The 20212-nt window shown below is 38.4% G+C and overlaps 1 protein-coding gene across 3 annotated transcripts in view; it reads right to left on the reverse strand.

Annotated features, from left to right (window-relative positions):
- gnb1a (guanine nucleotide binding protein (G protein), beta polypeptide 1a) overlaps positions 1 to 20212 on the reverse strand; it is a 47218-nt gene that overhangs the window by 14962 nt on the left and 12044 nt on the right. The window contains exon 1 of one of the 3 annotated variants that reach the window (XM_084087115.1): positions 1016 to 1168. The exons of 1 other annotated variant lie outside the window; for it this stretch is intronic. The gene's annotated coding sequence lies outside the window, so the exon portion shown is untranslated. Of the gene's footprint in view, positions 1 to 473; positions 1169 to 20212 lie in introns of those variants that run through there. One more of the 3 variants, XM_084087116.1, reaches the window with a different exon arrangement.

Below are 20212 nucleotides of genomic sequence, written 5' to 3' on the forward strand. Positions count from 1 at the left end.
CAAGTAGTTTAATGATCTTTTCTTGACTCGAGGGTATGAGTGTAAAGACAGATGTTTTACTAGTCTCATTAAAACGTCAAACAATGCTAGAGTTGATACGCTGATTTCCTTGAATCAGTTCAAACAGTCCATTTACAAACTCTGCCTCAATGCCAATATATTCAGATATGTTGCATTTTTTTTTAAATATTAAAATATTTAGCTAAACATACATGTAGGTAAATATTGCTGTTTATTCCTATCTATCCATCTCTATATATGGTAATCTTGCCGCTAGAAAAACTGTGCAGAACATTCCTTGATTAGATTTTTTCTCGCATTAAACCTATCAAACCTTATTTGTAAGACGCGCATGAATTCACAGATATAAAATTACCTTTTTTTCAAATAGGTATTACACTTAGCCCTATACACTTCAAATAATTAAAAGCCATAACAAAAATATACCGTATTCATAAAAAAGATACCCATACCTGGCAATATAAGTTCCGTACTTTCTGTATTTCACTGACAGAAATCAATCCACAGGTAAAAGCTTGTTGAATTATGTGGGTCAAGAGTTGGTTGGTTGGTCAGAGACACTAGAGTAGAGTGCGAGTGGACATAGACACAGAGCTCGTCCCGTTCTCAATGTCACTCCTGTAATCCAGGGACACAGTTGATTCAGCGCGTACGCACAAATCCGGTTAACACCAAATCTGCTGATGAACTCTCCAGCTGACCCAAATCCACTGCAGACACTTTCACTCGCATCTCACATCGAGATGAACAAGAACACAAACCTCTGACCAACAATAGTGGCGACTAGTGTGTGGACACACTCCTACAGTAGAAACATCTCGCCTTATTTAGCACAACTGGCTCTAGTCACTATAAAACGTTCATCTAAAAGCACAAAAAGCCATCAGAGGTCCCACAAAAAAAGAGTAGAAGTACACGATTTAGCTCACGATTCCCTCGCATGAGCATTCCCTCAGGTGTGCCGTCTTATTTCTAGAGGAAAGTAAAGCCTTACCTGGATTCTGTATTCCCAGACACAGCTCCTGTGTCTCCAGCGACCAAAGACCTTCTGTGTGGATCTACACTGGATGAACACCTTCACCTGAACGCTAACAGCTGATTGGCCGGCTCCACGTTTAGACACAGAGATGCGGTTTAAGCCTCCCATAATCCAGCTGATAAAGTGTCACGTTAATATTGCTAATACGGGGTCAGCGGCCGCTTCAACCTGGAGACAGCTTTAGCTTCACCTCAACACTGCTCTCCAACACCACACAACTGTACCTTTCAAATAAGCAGTCTGTGTGCAGTCTAGCCCAAGTTTCACAAAAACATTCAATGAATATGACATAACCAATGGACATGAGCACACAACAGGCATTTAAAGCAACACCGGAGCCAAGAAAGCAGAGCTGATATCAATCATAGGATAGAAGTGACAGTTTGTGAATCAGAGATGTGGATATTATGCTCAAATGTTATAGAGAATGATGTGAGAACGGCAGGGAAGAAGCAATGAACCACAAAACAGGCTCGCATTTTACATGTATATCAGGTAGAGACGCCAGCACCTGATAAGTTCATTTAATCATAAAATTACTATTGTTTTACATTAGTAAGTGCAGTTACAAATAATATTAAATGTGTATTTAGTGGAAATTTAACAGTAAAGCATTGAGCTTTAAGATGAAATTAACTTAATAATGAGCAAAAAAGTATTTTTTACATTTTTCAAGTAATTTTAATAATTACTCTTATTAAATGTACCATTGCTCCATTATTTGGGTGCATTATGTGCATCTCAACAGCACTGGTTTATGTGTGAAGCACTAAAGATGAAACAGGAAATAATAATATTAATAATAGCAAATATATACACACACTACTGTTCAAACGTTTAAAATGTTTCTGAAAGAAGTCTATTCAGCTCACCAAGGCTGTATTTATTTGATCAAAATGCAGTGAAAACAGTAATATTCTGAAATATTTTACAATGTTAAATAACTGTTCTCTATGTGAGTATATAGTAAAGTGTAATTTATTCCTGTGATCAAAGCTGACTTTTCAGCATCATTACTCCAGTCTTCAGTGTCACATGATCCTTCAGAAATCACTCTAATATGATGATTTGATGCTCAAGAAAAAGTTCTGACTCTCAAATGTTAAAAACAGTTGCGAACAAATTTCTTTTAGGATTCTTTGATGAATAGAAAGTTCAAAAGAACAGCATCTATCTGAAATAGAAAGCTTTTGTAACATTATAAAATGTCTTTACTGTCAGTTTTGATCAATTTAACGCATCCTTGCTGAATAAAAGAATTGATTTGATGTTGCCTTTGGCTTGCTCAGTTGGGGATATTTTGGGGATATTTAATTTTATTCTATCAATCAATAAATTCCACTAGAAACAAACCTTGTTGTATTATTTTATTTTAATTTAATACTGTGAAGCTGCTTTGATACAATCTGTATTGTGAAAAGCGCTATACAAATATACTTGATTTGATTTTGATTTCTTACTAATTATTTCCAAAACTTTTGAACGGTAACGTATAAGATTACAACTACATTCTGTTAGCGGTCGCACAAACTCTCTTCAATTATGTGTAGCCATTTCTGTTATGTAGGGGTGAACTCAGGTTTATTGGGACACTTTTTCCCCAATCGATCTCAATGGCAAAAACTTTCCCACTTAACATGAATCCCCCCCATGAGAAACACCCACTGGAAACACTCCAAAAGCAGGACAGACTTGGCGCTGCTCGTTTGAACCACACGGGCCATTTATCAGCTTGCAGTCAGTAAATATAAATCACAGTCATTTTTCTTTTTACAGTTTTTTGATGTGCATCCTGCTCAGACCCATTTGGTTGCACTAATGCATGCTAGCTTGTCTTGTAGAGTTTCAGCTATGAACCACGCATGCACAAACTAACCAGCAACATAAAGGATGCAACTGCGAACCACAGCACATGCTCCAAGAGAAAAGCAAAGCAAATATTTGCTCAGCCAGAGACTTTATTTACATGTGCAATTGCAAACATACTTCATCTAATGTTATTTTTGACCAGACAGTGTCAATTTTTGACTGAAGAAAAAAAAAAAAACACACCCACTGTTTCAAAGAAGTTGAACCTGTTCATAACACACATAATGCCCAGCAGTTCAGGCAAGGAAACAAGGTCTCCTTTACACATGCCACAGCGGAGTCCTCCTGGAAATGATGTGACAGTGTCCACAAAGATGAGCAGCTAAATCTGTGCGGTACAGGAGGTGAGCAGGGCACTGGTTTATTACACGCTGCCCTGTTTCTGTGGGGTTTAATAATGTAAGACCAGCACGAGCTGCAGGCCGTTAACTCCTTCCTCTCTGCACAGGCCTCGCCGCAGCAGATAACATCAGCTCGACGTGATCTCCGACACAGTTCCTGCTGAAGCAGAGCGAGCAGCGTCAGACAGACCTCGCCAGAACCCGAGTCCTGAAGAAGTCAATGCACTCATGTCTGTTCCTACTGTGACACTTCTGAATGGAAATGTTGATTTCCTCCCGGCTTGAGGTCACATTAAACCTCTAATCTGAACATGAACTACATCAGTTAGAGCTGAGCTTCACAGATCCACCATACACCAGGCCGGCTCTACAGTGCCACCAGTGCAGTCGCTTTGCAGATGAAAATTACTACATGTGAATGTAAAAATATTAGTGCTGGGCAACGATTAATCACATCCAAAATAAAAGTTTGTGTTTACATAATATGTGTGTGTAGTGTGTATAATTCTTTTGTATATATACACACCTGCATGTATACATGCATACATAGAGTATATACATGCATATGTATTTATATATACAAAATAATTATACACACACACACATATATGTAAACACAAACTTTTATTTTGGATGTGATTAATCAAGAGTAATCGTTGCCATAGCACTAAAAATATATATTTACACCAAATCGCAGCTCATGAGTAGTTGTATAATACAATCTGAATAAAAACTAAAACTCAAAATGCATGCGGCAAGTTTTCATGCCTTCAGTCAAAAGAGCAAAAGCAAGTTGTGAGCGACTGACTACATTTCAGACATTGAACATTGTCTTTTTGTTTATTTATGTTTATGAGATGAAACCGGTTCACATGAGCCTGTCAACTGAAAATATTACATCTGAATGATCAGAAGCAGGGCAGGAACTTACAGGCTTGCGGGCATTCAATTAATAAAAATGCAAGCGAAATTCTAGGTTATAAGGGCAATACCACTGAACGAGTTCTTGTTTGCAATATTTATAACATAGTTAAGCAATATCACACAGGCAAGACTGCCGTGCCAAACATCAGCATGACTGCATACAGATGATATTCAACAGTTCAATAAACAAGAAGTTATATTAAGTGACTTACATTTTAAAGACTACATTGTCTGTTTGTGTTCTAAATCAGCAACAAAAACAGTCCTGAACAAAGCAGTGTTGTATATCTGAGCAACACACAGTGGTGATGTGTTCCTGAATATATCTGTGTTTCTGAACTAATTGGGTGAGTCTGTGATTCAATGAATCATTCAGGAAGAGTCATCTGGAACGAAACGATTGAATCAATGACTTGACACATACAGGCGGTTTTAGATTCATATTTAAAATTATTATTACATTTTCCATAATCAAAATTGTATACCTTTATTTCATAACATTTGTATGCAGTGTAAATGCCACCTCTGAGCTGTCTCGTGTAAATGCATAAAAACACAGAAAGCCTCTGCAGAAAAAATTTGAATTTTGCTGATTCCATTTTATTTGAATGGTAACAAAGATTTGTCTTTTTCTAATTGATTTTATTGTTTTAGTTTTTAAATCTGAGACATACATTTAATAAGGTTAGGAAAAAAAAGATGGTCCTGGAAATCAATTTAAGGGAGCAAATTCCACCCTGTACTGGTAAAGTTAGTGTCTTTCATTGATCATCAGATGACTGCTGTAGTGGAGAGAGCTGTGTGCACGGCAGGAGCGAGCGGAGACCGTAGCACCGTGACGCAACGCCACAAAAATAGATATGTGCTCCAATTACCAGCAGAGCTGCCTACTCTCCAAGCGTTTCTAATGTGCGCTTGCAGTGCAGACTGGCTGCGCATCTTCCACTGGCGGAGAGATACGATTCATTCACAAAGCATTGCTTTTTCCCGAGGTCTCAGGATAGGTGTTTTAGATCACGGACGAGCCTCAATGGATACATGACCCTGACATGGACTGGGGGTGCAGGGGTATAACATTCAAATTGATATGGGGAAAAAAAAAGTATTGTGCTGTACAAAAAGACCACACACCCAGATGAATATATTCAATTCAATTTTATATGTATAGCACTTTTCACAATATATATAGTGCAAAAGAAGGAATCATTTATTACCTATAAAGTGAGGTGTACAGGTGCAACAGTGGAATAGTGCCGAGGGCTATAAACATACACACACCACTCGCAGTGAGTTCACTTCAAAGATCTGGCTGTGTTTTCACATTGATAGACCATGACAACCGACAAATATGCACAAGCGTCACGGATTCCCACACCACTGCATCCAACTCGTATGAGAAACTGTTCTTGACATAGTAAAGATTGATGTTACCATCCTGGACACTTTTATCAGTTTTGCATCAGTCAATGTATTTGACTCATGAGTGATTTAACTTTGACTACATTACAGAAGACAAGCTACTTTAAGAACTGACCAGCAGATACTGGTTGGAAGAATGATGTGATACTAATATGAATTTGCACATGACTGCATTGTTATTTCCAGATCATTTAATTGATTTATATATATATATATAATTTTTTTACAGAACATATAACGCGGATAAAATGCTTGTAAATTGTGTAACTACGTAGTTTGTCCAGCAGAGCGCGCTCTATTGTTTGCTAATGGCGACCCATGTCACTCTAGAGACACCAGCCAACCCTTTGTAGCTAGTAGTGTTGTCAAAAGACCCGGTACTTCGGTACCAAGTCGGTACAAATTTTTTTAAACGTCACGGTACCAGGTTTTCTCAAACCCGGTACTTGATGCGCGTGCATGCCCGAAGCGAGTGCAGTTGCGTCCTCTTCATAAAAGCGCTGAGACATGGCGACCGGCGGTGCTGCTGATGTTTTTGCGCGTGCAGATACGTTATTTCAAATGGCGCGCGGCAAGCGCACTCATAATAGAAGCGGCGCGCTCGTTTTTCCATGCGCGCCTATGTTCATGGATGCATAGCAACAACAGACGCCACGGGAGAACAAGCGCTTGTGGAAAGGAGAAAGCGGTGCGAACTGCGCTCTCCATGATGACGAGGAAGTATTAGCAAATAATTAATTGATTTCTAGCCCTTGCATTAGCTTTACTACTATATATAGCCTATTTATATATAGAGGAGAGGAACTATATAGATATATTTATGGAGATGAGAAATAAAAAGCCGTCATTAATATCAGTCCGTCAGAAAAGCAGTTCTGGTCTTATTCTTGGCTGGATAACTCCTAGCAGGTTTAAAAAGCCCTTTTAAAATTAAATATGAATGCAGTTTTGGATTAAATAAAAGTACAGTCAAGTCAAATAAAACACGTTTTATCTCCTGTATAGTTTGGTAACGCTAAAATAAGATACCATTCATTAACATCACTTAATGCGTTATCTAACATCAACACATTGAGTGAACAATATATTTTTACAACATTAATTAATGTTTGTGAATGTTATTTAATTCAAACACTTGATTGGTCATGTTTGTTCACTTCATTCATTGTGCATTAAATAATGTTAACTTAAATTAACCCCTAAAGGAGAATAATTGCGACAGTATATAACTATTGTTTATTGTTAGGTCATTTTATCTAATGTTATCTAACAAATGGAATCTTATTGTAAAGTGTTTTTAATACTACAGTTTCCATCTTTGTAACTGTGATATACACTTTAATATAATTATGTAAATTTAATCTAAATTAAGCTTTGGTACTGAGAACCGTGGATTTTCACTGGTATTGGTACAGAATACTGAAATTTTGGTACCGTGACAACACTAGTAGCTAGCTAATGTAGCAAACGAGTATAAGCTTGTTGTGAGAGTGAGTCTCACCAGCTGACAATGTAGCATTAAATCGCCTTTCAACAGACTCATGTCTCCACCGCACTGGTAACTAGGTTAGCAACTTACCTTTAAGACACTGCTTTTTCTAAATCATGCCAAAAATCATTAGGATATCAAATAAAGATCATGTTCCATGAAGATATTTTGTAAATTTCCTACCGTAAATATATTAAACATTTATTTTTGTGAGTGAATGCAGCACAATCGCGAACATAAATGAACAACTTTAAAGTGATTTTCCCAATGTTTCGATTTTTTTGCACCCTCAGATTCCAGATTTTAAAATAGTTGTATCTCGACCAAATATTGTCCTATCCTAACAAACCACACATCAATGGAAACTTATTTAATCGGCTTTCAGATGATATATACATCTAAATTTAAAAAAATTGACCCATGTGACTGGTTTTGTGGTCCAGGGTCACATATTTTAATTCAGAATACTGCAACGTTCTTGTGCGCATGTTTAAGATGTTAACCAATCAGAGCTCACTCAGCGCACTGCGCAAATTACGATGGAGCTGAGCAGGAGAACAGAATAGGCGAACGGGAGGAAAGAAAAGAAAATATGGATGCAGGTCAGAATAAAAATTATTTGGTGCTAAAGAGGAAATTCAATATCAGTCGTTCGGTAGTATTTTGGATTCAGGAGAGAGGATGTGTCACAGAGAAAGGTCATTCTAAGACCTGTGAAATGATTAATTGCAACGAAACGGAGCAATACTACAAACTTGTTCCAACAAAACAGCACCATAAAAATAAACTGTATGATCAATGCATGTCGACAAAGTCCATCGAAACTAACAAAAGCACAGCTCAAAGCCAGCCTGAACCGGCTGAACAAGTATCCATCGTCGAGAAAGGATCAAAAAGGCACAAAGAAATTACAGACTCAATCATATAGGCTATCAAATATGCAAAGAGTAAGACATGGTTTGCGTTACAAACATCGTCAGTAAAGACGTAGGGCCCTATGACATCCGTTTTATTTTTTCTCAAATTCCATTTTTTTTTTTAGCCCTTTCATATTTTTCTTGTTTTCTTTTCACTTGTAAGCAGTATTGACCTTTAAAAATTTACTTACACAAACTCACAATTCAGCTTTTTTATTTAAACTGTTAATATATTCAACAAAGCACATTCAAAATTCAGCCAAACCTTCAACAAATCTCTGGCCAAAAATAACAGTTACAAGGTAGGATTGATGAGTATTAAATTAAAGATTAAATTAGCTTTTAAATCATTTTTCACAAAGAATGTTTTATAAAAAGATAAACCTCGCATATTTAAGCCTTTAAATCATTTTTATAAAAAGAATGAGTCAAAAAAGATAAACATTTACAATGATACTGACATTTACAAATACAATGCATATTAGCTTATCTTTTATTATTAATAGTAAAATTCGGTCCGATTTTCCCGTGGCGTCTGTCGTTGCTATGCAACCATGCCCTGCGCTCTCCACAACGACAAAGAAGTTTTAGTAGCTAATAGATTTCCACCACCGAAAAACGCTTGCTGTAGCTCTGCTACAAGATTTATTTACGGAGAAGAGAAAAACATGAACTGCGGTGCGCTTGAGGCATTCTGAAAAGTCGAGGTGTTTTCATCTTGCTGCGCCTGGAAAAAATTAGTGCGTCGCTTCAATTATGAGCGCGTTTGCCGTGCGCCTACATTTGAAATAACGTACTTGAGCGCGCAAAAGACACGACATGTGAACGGCCCCTTGACGAGCTAGTTACCTCCAATCAGGCCATGGAGACCCCTGCCATAGACAGTAAATATACGCAGCAAGAAACACTAGTGGTTCACGCTTGCACTCATACTGAGAAGCGCGCTGTTTGCATCCCTGTATATTAACTGTATTGACAGATGTCTCATATGGCTCTGGGTTTAGGTAGAGACCTTTCTACGTTTGTTGTTTTAAACTGAAAAAATGAGAAGGAAGTAAAAAAAATCGTTTATTTAATATGTCAACAAAATATATGCAAATTCCGTGCGTATAAGAGAATTCCATTTTCATGTGCAAATTCCGTGATTCCGTCCGCGTTTTCCGCATCACGGAGATCATAGGGCCCTAAAGACGGCTTCCGAAGAATAATACAAACGCAGTTGCTATTCTCGAAATGTATGATTGAGAGTCAATATAGTTAACTTATTCATGTTAGTTCATGGTGCATTAACTAATGTTAACAGTGACAACGTTTGATTTTAATAATGCATTAGTAAATGCTAAAACGACAACGCTTTGCTTTAAACTGTGGGCGAGGAGTTGTAGCGTTTATGTTTTAGCCAGTTGCACATAATGTATGACATAGCCTACATAGATACACTCACAATACTTGTTTTCAAAGCTTTGAATTTGCACACTGTTTGCCAGAAAACATTGGGCAGGATGTTGAACTACTTTTTTTGTTTTAATAAAAATACAGAAAAATGGGGAAAGAAATTAAATGATTTAACCAAAGAAATAAAATGAATCGATTCTCAAAATAGCCAGATGCAGCCCTATAACTGAATACCGTCTAAAGCCCAACAAACTAAAGATATTTTTGGCTATATCTAAAAATATCTTTTGTTTTTTGGGCTTTATATCACACAGCTGTAATAAAGCGTGTGATATCTGGAGGCAAATGCATCGATTGTTATATGGCACACCAGTATTGTCACATGACCTCGCGAGTCAGCTGAGAGCATGTGTTACAAACAGGAAATGGAGGGTGGGGTGAGCCGCAAAACTAGAACAAAAGACACACGCACACACACTCAACTACAGCTCACACACATTCAGATACTCAAAGAAACGACTGATTAATGTCATATGTTCACTTCTGAGTATAACTGCAGTAAAACTGCCTAGTCGAGATGGCTGAAAGAGACAAGGCCATTCCACAATAAGACATGAACTCAGAGTTGAACCCAGGGTCCAAAACAAACACTCAATGTGTTAAACAGGCTTCAGCCAGTAACACTATCAGCACTGAAACACAACACTGGCCGACACTGAAGTCTGACCTTCCTGAAGTGATGTGTGATGCAAGTAACTAAACATATTGCTCTTCAAATGTGGGGGTTTTTCAGTGTAAAGTCATTTCTTTCTCTAGAATTTCACGTTATGACACATATGAGGAATAATCATCACTTTAAGCTGTGAAATTATAATATTAGCAACAGCAGACTGTTGTGTCAGGCTTCCCTGAGCAAAACACTGGATTTGTGACTGGTAACAGCGATTCTGGCGGTAGCTGTCGTCCTAAAGAGCATTCAGAAAGTATTTAAGCCCCTTCATTTTTCCACAGTTTATGCTGTAGTTTATTTTCCTCACATCAGTCCACCGGTCCCTAACCGTACCTGTGGTTTACAAAAAGTGGTTTGCAATACAAAATGAACAAGCACATTGTACCAAATATTTACATGGTTAAAGGAATAGTTCACTTGAAATGAATGAAAATGCTGTCATCATTTACTCACCCTCAAGTCGTTTTAAACCTGTATGAATTTCCTTCTGAAAACGATGATATTTTGAAGAATGTTTTTATCGTTTTTTTTTTTTTTAGGGCAATGGGGTCAAAAATGTCTAGTTATCAACATTCTTCAAAATATCTTCCTTTGTGTTCAGCAGAAGAAATATTCATACCGGTTTGAAACGACTTGAGGTTGAGTAAATGACAGCATTTTCATTCATTTGAAGTGAACGATTCCTTTAAATGTGCCTAATATAAAATGTATGTTTTTTTTTTTACGTCAATCTTGTGTTTAATTTTTTTAATTAAAGAGTAAATATCATGTAAAACACATTTCTGCAGCAATGTTGTACATGTGTTATTTTTTGTATTTCAATTAAATTGTGTGATAATACTTATTGGCCATCTGCAAATCTAGATCGAGCACAAATTGGTGAATCTTCTGATCCAGTGTTGATGGGGAGGACAGAATCAGTGTGTGTGCGCCTCGCTGTACGGGCGAAACACAGTTGTGCTCACTTCAGAGCTAAATTCAAAAGTGAAGCTGTCATCTGATGGCACAGATTCATATAAATAAATAAAAAACACTCTCTGAAAGCATGTCCACTCTCTCTGAGTGCCGCCACTGGTCACACAATCCTAACACACACACACACACACACACACCGGCCGCCTCTCTCACACAGCGCTTTGTGTCTGTCTGTAGCCTGAAGTGATGAAGTGTGTGAAGCATTGAGTGTCCGGAGCATTAATGCACACACTGAATAGGCCTGACCGCTTCTGCGTGCGTGTGTGTGTGTGTGTGCCTGCAGCCATGCACTAGGGATGGAGTATGCAATATTCCTCAGCACTCATGCGTGGAGCAGACGCACAAAGCAGGAGGAGGAGGAGGAGGAGGAGGAGGATGAAGATGCTGGAGGGCACGTCTTAAAAGCCTGAATCTTTGACTCCATTCTGCCCTTTCAAAGAAACATGAGCGTCATCACCTGGCCTCCTCAGAGCGCTGCTGCTCTACAATCCTTCTACACATTAACACACACTCCATATATAACCACTAACAGAATCAAGAAACAATCTTGCGTTGTCAAAAACTGACCAAAAATTGATGCACCAAATAAATGTTGTGACGTTATCCTGTATTGACAATGTGTAAATCTAAAAGCACGTGACAATGCAAAATCTGCGCCCCCAATTGATTAATATAAAATACAAGTCATAACTAGCCTGGCTAACGTCTGGGAACCACATGTTCATTTTCTCGTATTTGAGGCGTGGTTTACGAATGACCAGAGCCGCTTATTGGGCGCTACGAATGTCTGTCAAATGCGCCCGTACGTAGCTCATAGCCAATCGTTTCAATCATACCAGATGACATATGTAGAGCGACAGAAATTCGACGAGGAAGAAGACGAAATAAACTTGCGTTCTAAACTGCATAGAACACCATCTAAGGCTGCATCGAAAGGTAACTTCGCGTCTGCTGCCATGTTGGATCCATAGATATAAACAAACTGCTTCGGTGTGTCGCATAGACGTCGTCATCGTCTTGCTGCTCCCTCCCCGTTCTGTGATTGGTTTCCTTTTTGAGGGGAAAATCTGGTCCATGGTGTCCAGGCTGCCTAGCAGCTCAAGGCAGCACGGGGAAACCCAGGCTAAGTCATAACTGTAATTAGATTTAATTAAAGTTTTGTTGAATTATTATTTTTCAATCTCATGTTATTGGTTTTACTTCAATCAATTTATCTAAATGTATTCAGGGCCTGAATTTCATTTTGGAAAATGTGGGGGAATTCTAAATTTTAGATTTTTTTTTTTTTTTTTTTTAATTACAATTCATTTAATTTAAAGAGCTAGTGCACGTCCATCACTGTCACTTGTTTCTGTGTTTACGAGGACACTAGCCAAGACCCGAATTTTCACATCATTTTGTGTGGTTTTGAATATTTGAATATATACTTTTATATCTACTTTTAGAACATTTTATAGGATATTGCCCTGCTAGTTTAGTGCAGCCATGTCTGCTTATTATATGGTGTCTTAAGGAGCTTGTTTTGCTTGTGATATCTGGCAACTCTTCAGCTGGAGCTTTGATGAAGAACAGGAAGAGTTCAGAGGAGCAGAAGGAAAGCAGCGGTGTGCAAACTGAACACCAGCTACTGATAGTGCCGATTAGTCTGGAGATATTTAATAAAGTAGTTATTTAAAGAGGCTACATGTGATTTTCTGAAATTTAAACTCGCGACTGACACCTGTGGCCAAAAAACGGAACTGCTCTTCCTTTCTGCTCGCTCTCGTACGTGCACACTTCACAAGTCATCCGCTGCAAAGAAGTCAACATTATGTTTACAGATGTAAGAACAGTCAAATACATATATTGTTTGAGAAACTAAGTTTGTTTGCTGACTAGCGGTGGTGGCAGAGTGATCTGAAACGTTTAACATGAACGCGCTTGACGTCACATCCGCAGACAGCGCGCGAAAAATCCGACCCGACAGAAAATAGGAAAAATAGGATACAGGCTTATAGGTGCACCCACTGTGAGCTGACAAGGTGTCCGTATGCTCATCAGGAGATGTTTGAGTCATAAATGGTCAAATAAAAAGGCTATTGTTACGTTTATTTTGGGGAAAAAGTTGCATATAGCCTCTTTAATAAAGCACAATTATACACAACTTGTAAGCGTGATGACTTTCCTCAAGGCCACCGCTGCTCAGCCATTCACCTCTCAGAGACTTTTAGCAATAAAATGTGATGTTTAGTGAGTGTTAAGTTGAGACGTATCGAGTCACGTGATTATCAGCTGGTTCCGATCAGTTTGGAGTTAGAAAAATAATACGCGCCGTTGCATTCTCAATATTTAGTGATTTAGCCTCAGATACAGGATATGTTCATTTGCTTTTACAACAGCTATTGCTCATTACATGAACACGCGTCTCGTGTTTAAGTGTCAAGTAAGCTTAGCTTCCGCCTTGTTTGTAAAAGTAGATTTTCGAAATGTATGAATCGATTCGAATCGGTGGAAGACAGAATCGTGACTCATATGTGAATCGATTTTTCCCCTCCACACACCTAGACATTAGAGTCGACACGCGTCCAGGAGAGGAGAGTTTTCCTGTGCTGTCAAAGGCACATCTATTTATAACCTGCCATTGTAGAGGACAAGCAGCGCTGCGATCACAGAGTCGCTCTGAGAGCCTGCAGTGGAAAATGAAGAGCTGGTGCAACAGCGCAATAAAAGCCCCAATGCAATGCCAAAATACCAAAATATGAATCACCAATACTGAGTGCAAGGTAAAAACTGACACTAGATTCTGAAATCTTACTAGGATTGAGGAGTATATCAAATATTTGCTGTATTATTCAATAATAATAATATTGTAGAAATTGCCTATAGACCATGTTGACCTGTTCTGTCACACCTGAAGTTTTTAATAGCATCTCTAATTTAGATCTCAGAAGAAAACTAAACAGAGATATTTCAGAAGTCGGATTCATGTTCACGACTTTGTTCTTTTGAAGTGTCTGTTAAAACAAATGGATTCAAAACTCTGACTCCGCAATGTGTCTGTCATCAGTAAAACCTGTTTACAGAAGTCTCCATCACAGACTTTATAGATATATTGTTCCCGTTTCATTTATATTGGTGCATATAAATGAAATAAAAAGACTTGAATACACTTTCTTGTGTGTTGTACATCCTGATAATAAATACATGCTGATTAATTACATGTTTACTCAACAAATATATTGACCTGGAAGTTTTTTTTAATTATTGACATCAGCCCAAAAGTTCCTGTTTGGCTGATAAGAGTTTGAAATAGGACTTTTATTTTGACAGCACCCGAGCTCCCATTCTCTGTCTTCATTAGCTGACTGTCTTAAATGGGTCATATGATGCTATTTTACAAGTTAATTATTTTGATTATTGGGTGTAATGAAATAAGTTTACATGCTTTAATGTTTAAAAACACACAGCAGACCGGGTGCATTGTGATTGGCCAAACACCTTAAGTGCGTTTCAGAAATGTAACGACCCACTTTCCATAATCGCGAGCTTCAGCATCCAAAGCTTATAAAGCATTTTTAAACACAATTAAGAATAATGTCGTCGGTTTTCCAGCACGACTTCAGCAGATCGTTTTAATTGTGCTAATAGTTCACATTGTGCCGTGGACGTTTGAGGAAGTAATATCTGGACTCTGATCAAGGCGTTTTAGACAATCTGCGTTACATTGAATAAATCCCTTTGTGGGAGACTATGAGCTTTGTAACTTTCCTGATCATATACACAAACTAAAGGAAAACATTAAAAAGCATCATCCTTTAACAGTTCTGTCTGATAATAGGCAGACGCCGTAATGCTTCTCTCATATATTGTCGGAAAATATGCATTTATATCATTTAATTGAGTCTCTGAATATGTCACATTGATATTTTAATGCATAAAAACGCATGTGTTCTGTGCATGATGTGTGTGGACAGGAGAGTTCGGCTGTCACTGGACACGCTTGATTTCAAACTATGTGGCGCTATGTCCAGTTTGCTGCTATGTCATATTCATAACATTCACTGCGTACTGTGTGTAAAATTAACATTATATGGTCTTTATTGAGTCCCAGTGTACACAAACTTACACAGCATCTGATTGCTCACAGAATTAAGACGCTATCTAAAGTATGAATCTGTTTTTTCATTTTCAAATTATTCATTTCTAATTCTAGTAACTATACATGTCATCTCAGAAAGTTATGCGTGTGCCATTTTATGTCAAGTAAATAGTGTGATATTGGTCACCCTGCTCTCCAAGACATCAGCAATAAAATAAAATAAACATCATCCAATCATTTTTACCATTTTAATTCAGAGCAAAATCCTGAATATCAAGACATGACAAACAGCTAAAAAAACTGATTCATACGCATTACCCAACACTGGTTACTACACACTTTCTTGGGCAGCACTGAACTCAAGACGGCCTGATCGCACAGCATCCACTTCCTCTTCTAGTCAAAGGTAAATGATATTGTCCACTGAACATGGGTGCCAATACTGTGGGTTTAATACATTCACAAGCACATGTACTTATTCATCTGATGAAGACTTTAACCGTCACAGCTTCCTGTCAACTTAGTGATTAGTGTAGTTGTGTGGACAGTGACATTCACAATCTGAATCTACAAAACTGCAGGAGGAATGAACATCTGTGACTAATATTTGCTCTGGTTTTGAGGGAAGTGCGCATGTAAAAGTATGTAGGTCACATGACATACTGAAAGAGATTTCTGGTGATTGAACATAATGACATGAGGAGAACCGTTCTGCCGGCGCATCCATTAATGGGCCATTACAGACCACTGACACGAGCCTCGTCTATTTTAAGCCATCATGGTGACCACAATAACACAACACAACACATAATGCCATGATAAAACTGTACTAAAGAGTAGTCTCAGGTTCTGCTTTACATTACTGCATGCTGACGGTCCGGTCGGGCCAGTATCGTTCAGATTCTGCAAATACTTTCACTATTTGTTTAGTAACAAACTTATTTTAGAATATACACGTGCATTATATTTTTCAATGAAAGTTATTTTTTCTGTGAGACAAATTCTTTCAAAACGTTCAAAATGTTCTTTGTTTTTTTATCAAAACCTAGAAGCTAAAAGCTATGCAAGCCTATGACGACTAACAATTCATAAACGCCTTTAAATTATGGGAAATAAATAGATATAAACTCATAAATTATGGGAAAGGGTTTAGAACATTGTTTTACACGGTTCATAATGGATGAACTTCACGAGTCACTTCACCAGCGTAAAATCTACAGACAAATGCCCACAAGAAACTCAAAGGTCTTCACAACAAAACACCAAAATAAAAGTTTGGTTTAACTTGAAGAAATGAAGACAGAAATATATTGGCCAACTCAATGTACTGTAAAAATAATAAATAAATAACTATATTAAGGAATATCACATCATAAGATTGTTTTCATCCATGTTTTAATTTATACAGTAAACCTCTTTTGTGTGCAGCACCTTATTAAATAAAAATGCTATATTTTGTGTTAACGGTATAGTTATATATTCATTTAATCATACTTTTAAATTGTTAGAGCTTCATGAATTAATGTGACTACAACCATCGTTTTTGAATTCAATTGATTAGACATGTTTTTTTGATCATTCATTTAAATGTGTTTCATGATTTCAATTAATTAAAAATGCTTTTTGATTACAAAAATTATGGAATCCAAAAAAAATGAAAACAGAAAAAGTGGAATTTGGGAAAAAATACAACAGATTTCATCGGGCCCTGCAAAACCAAGCAAAGAAGATCTGTGTAAACCAGAAGGATCGGAGCAACCAGAAGTTGCTTACACACAAGTATGCTAACGTGATCATGAAACGTTATAAATCGTCATCTGAATGAAACGTGGAACCCGTGAAGAGGAGACGACTCGATCTACTCCATCTGTGTTTTGATCATAGTTCTCAATCTGATCCACACAAAGTCTTTGACAAAAACTCGATTTTCTCAGATTTCTGTTAAAACTCTTGTTGATAAAGAATGAATGAAAAAGGTGTTTTGTTTAAAGCAGATGTTCTGTTCTGTCTTTTGATATACGAGATATTCTTATACCCATGCAATGTTTTACAATGTGAAATCTTGTGTACTGAAGACTGGCTGAGCATCTCTCTCACACATGACACGAACGGATTAAACATGGGGAGTTTCTATGCGTCTCTCTGTGTACTGGCGTCATCACCCACAGATGTTACTGACGGAGACGCAGCATCACGAACACACTCACCTGCACACATCTGTCCAAAACCCCTGCGCTAAAGCTAACTCTGATAAGAGTGTGTTCTGAACGCGGACACCTAACTCTTCTAGCACGTTTTCTGCAAGCATGTAATTAAGGGCAACTAAGGACGGCTAAGCTTGACATTGGATACAGCCGGGTGGTCGATGCTAGCAGGTTGTACAAAGGCTAACGCTAACCGATATCGACTGTATTGTTAACTTTAATTCTGATGCAGAATGTTTGCTCCTTCAATCCTGATGAATATTGAAAGATATTTTCCACATATAAGGATGTCCAGAAGAATCACAAACTGAGGTCTTAGCAAAACTTGCGAAACTTCCACGACGGGAAAGCTGGTTATCCGGTGGATTTGATTTGCTAGTTTCCAGGCTGAATCAGGGTCGGGACCAGAGAGAGAGACGCAGCAGGGGAGATGGGCAAGCAGGACAGGTCAGGAACGCTTATTCCTCAGGGAAAGGAGACTCATTTCTATTTTTCATTTCTATGTCCATTTGCCTTGTAGACACGACACCAACGAGCCCGACGCACGAGGCACTGGGTTTCATTCAGAGTGGCTGATGCGCCTCGTTTTAAGACACACAGCATGGTAAATTTAATAACTGCATAATTTGTGCCATCATGAATAAATATTCAGAAATATTCTTTTCTTTCTTTCTTTCTTTCTATTTTCCTTTATCATCATTTCTTCCTCTTCATTTTATTATTATTATTATTATTATTATTGTTGTATACAATCCTACTGTGATAAGATTTTTAAAATCACCCATGTGACAGTGTTTTTTTGTCGCGTCCCATGTTTGTCACTAAATAACTATTTAAATTCAGGCCGTGCGAATGGGGTTGCCAAGCAGCTTCCCAAAGATCATGGCTTGTGCTGCAAGGACTCAAATAATGTAAAACACAAGGACCACCTTCAAGAACTTTATTTATATTTCAGAAACAGTGCAAACCGTACAGCAACACTCGGCACGGGTGTTGGACTTGAAAATAAAGGCAGTAGTAATTTAATACAATTGTGGTTTTCCTCTGCCCATTCACAACTGATCATTCTATCTGATACCCTAACAGTGATCTTCTCTATTCATAACGCCTCATCAGGAGGCAGAGATGAGGAGACGTCCAGATGTGTGGCAGCTGTTCACCTTCAGGCCCATGTTCGCACACCTTGTACACCTGTCCAAAATCTTTCAACTTTCTACATATAAAGGAGCTAAATGCATCTATTTATTAAGATTTGTTTGATGTGATGCACTGAAATGAGGATAGTTTGCATGTCTGACCAATACTAAACCGCAGCAACGCTTTGTTTTGTTTTTTAAATGTAGGTTCCTGTTACAATTCAGATTCTGAGGAGCATCAAAGAGGTGGACAGACTTCACTCCCTGGATCATTCCCGTCTCGTCTTCATCAGGACCTCAATGATCCCCAAGAACATGTGGTCTTCAACATTCAGCACGAGGAGGAGAGGAAGAGGAGAGGGCAAGATGTCAAAGAAGTGCCAGAGGAGGAGCAATGGGCCAGATTGACGGACACGATAACCACGCAAAATCGACACGCTACATGTAAACGATATTCTTGTTTGTATTTTCCTGTCAAAATAACGGAGTTCATCTGGAATTATTCAGCTTTTAAGTACAAGCAGGAAATATGCCGGGTTCTCCGGTAGTGGGCGGAGCTAATGCACAAACGCTAAATCTCACTGGCCTGCACTCATCCCTGTTTTAATTTCATCAAATCAGTTCGAGCGAACGCTGACAACGTGATTAACATTCATGAACCCAGCAGCTCATGTGTTGTATATTGTCATTATTAGTAGTAGAATTAGTAGCATTATCATCTTTTAATTCTTTCTTCTTCTTTTTTTTACAGAAACAGTGAATGACCAACAATATCTTAAAGGGATACTTCAGGATTTAGCATTAAGCTTTGTATTAGTAGAAAACCTGTAGTATTTTCGAATTACTGTGCTTTCCCCCCTCATATCCCCCTGAGACGAGAGATTTATGAATTTTTTGTCTGGAAAAAATCCTCCGATGATGCAAAAATCGTCATTTTGCGTCATCGGAGGATTTTCTGGCCAGAGGCTAAAGACTACAGCCAGTAGGAGGAGCTGTCCCGCATGTTATCAGCCCGCCCATAGAGGGTGGGATCTCACTCACAGAATGTACACACAGTCAGCCGTCTTTCTTTGGAAGCTAAGCTAGCAGGCTCTTGTTCTGTGGAGAAAGCTGAATAGTAGGAGAAAGCTGAGTAAGTAGGGGTTACCATCCTCTTTTTCCTGGACTTGTCCGGCTGGCGAGATCGTTCAAAATGTCCGGGATTCGGCTTTTGTTTTCCGCGGTCGCCATTCATTGTTTACATGCACACCTTTTGTTTCAATCTAACTGAATTCATTCCGATCGGTGAATCTGAATGTAGTGCTTACATGAACGCTAAACAAGTGATCGGTTGATGTGCGTTTTACCATTGCTAAGAAAATTCCCACTCCTCCGTGAGAGATAACTTACGAGACCGGCACGTCTCAGTAATGATGCCACCGGCCTCGCGCCGTTCTCCCGCGGCCGTCAGCCTCGTCCTGCTCGCCACAGTAAACATGATGAATGGCGACTGTAGAACGCAAAAGCCGAATCCCCGACATTTTGAGCGATCTCGAAATCCCTGGCAAACTCGTCACGGAGACTCACTAAGTTAGTAGGCTAACCTTGTTGTTTTCAACTGCGCTCTCTTACCGGTAGGCGTGGCCTCCTAGGGCAGCGAAGCAAGTGCATTCTGGGAGTTGTTGTCTTTCATCCA

This window comes from Abramis brama, assembly GCF_963993115.1.
Source record: "Abramis brama genome assembly, chromosome: 16".
Classification (NCBI taxonomy): domain Eukaryota; kingdom Metazoa; phylum Chordata; class Actinopteri; order Cypriniformes; family Leuciscidae; genus Abramis; species Abramis brama.